Source organism: Arachis duranensis, chromosome 2, assembly GCF_000817695.3.
Source record: "Arachis duranensis cultivar V14167 chromosome 2, aradu.V14167.gnm2.J7QH, whole genome shotgun sequence".
In the NCBI taxonomy this organism is placed as follows: Eukaryota; Viridiplantae; Streptophyta; class Magnoliopsida; order Fabales; family Fabaceae; genus Arachis; species Arachis duranensis.
Genome location: NC_029773.3, coordinates 74,419,683 through 74,420,737, shown reverse-complemented (window position 1 = coordinate 74,420,737; position 1,055 = coordinate 74,419,683). Strand labels below are relative to the sequence as shown.

The 1,055-nt window shown below is 40.3% G+C and overlaps 1 long non-coding RNA gene and 1 other non-coding gene across 2 annotated transcripts in view; one reads left to right on the top strand and one right to left on the bottom strand.

Moving 5' to 3' along the window:
- Positions 1-1,055, top strand: part of LOC127744833 (uncharacterized) — a 22,426-nt gene that overhangs the window by 7,856 nt on the left and 13,515 nt on the right. The window lies entirely within an intron of this gene.
- Positions 292-395, bottom strand: LOC127745340 (small nucleolar RNA R71). Its single transcript, XR_008006537.1, has one exon. It is a non-coding gene; the product is annotated as a small nucleolar RNA R71 (small nucleolar RNA).

Below are 1,055 nucleotides of genomic sequence, written 5' to 3'. Positions count from 1 at the left end.
AATAATTTTGAGCTGAAACCTCAGCTAGTTGCCTTAATGCAACAAAACTGCAAGTTCTATGGACTTCCATCTGAAGATCCTTATCAGTTCTTAACTGAGTTCTTGCAGATCTGTGAGACTGTAAAGACGAATGGAGTTGATCCTGAAGTCTACAGACTCATGCTTTTCCCTTTTGCTGTAAGAGACAGAGCTAGAATATGGTTGGATTCACAACCTAAGGATAGCCTGGACTCCTGGGATAAGCTGGTCACTGCCTTCTTGGATAAATTCTTTCCTCCTCAAAAGCTGAGCAAGCTGAGATTGGATGTTCAAACCTTCAAACAAAAAGATGGTGAATCCCTCTATGAAGCTTGGGAAAGATACAAGCAGTTGCTCAAAAGATGTCCATCTGACATGTTTTCAGAATGGACCATATTAGATATATTCTATTATGGTCTCTCTAAATTTTCGAAAATGTCACTGGACCATTCTGCATGTGGATCTATTCACCTGAAGAAAACACCTGAAGAGGCTCAAGAACTCATTGACATGGTTGCAAACAACCAATTCATGTACACTTCTGAGAGGAATTCCGTGAATAATGGGATACCTCAGAAGAAAGGAGTTCTTGAAATTGATGCTCTGAATGCCATCTTGTCTCAGAACAAAGTGTTGACTCAACAGGTCAACATGATCTCTCAAAATCTGAATGGATGGCAACATGCATCCAACAGTACAAGAGAGGCAGCTTCTGAAGAAGCTTATGATCCTGAGAACCATACCATGGCAGAGGTTAATTACATGGGTGAACCTTATAGAAACACCTATAACTTATCATGGAGAAATCATCCAAATTTCTCATGGAAGGATCAACAAAAGCCTCAACAAGGCTTTAACAATCGTGGACGCAGCAGGCTGAACAATAGCAAGCCATATCCATCATCTTCTCAGCAACAGACAGAGAATTCAGAACAAAACACTTCTAATTTAGCCAATATTGTCTCTGATCTGTCAAAGGCCACTTTCAGTTTCATGAATGAAACAAGATCCTCCATCAGAAATCTGGAGGCACAAGT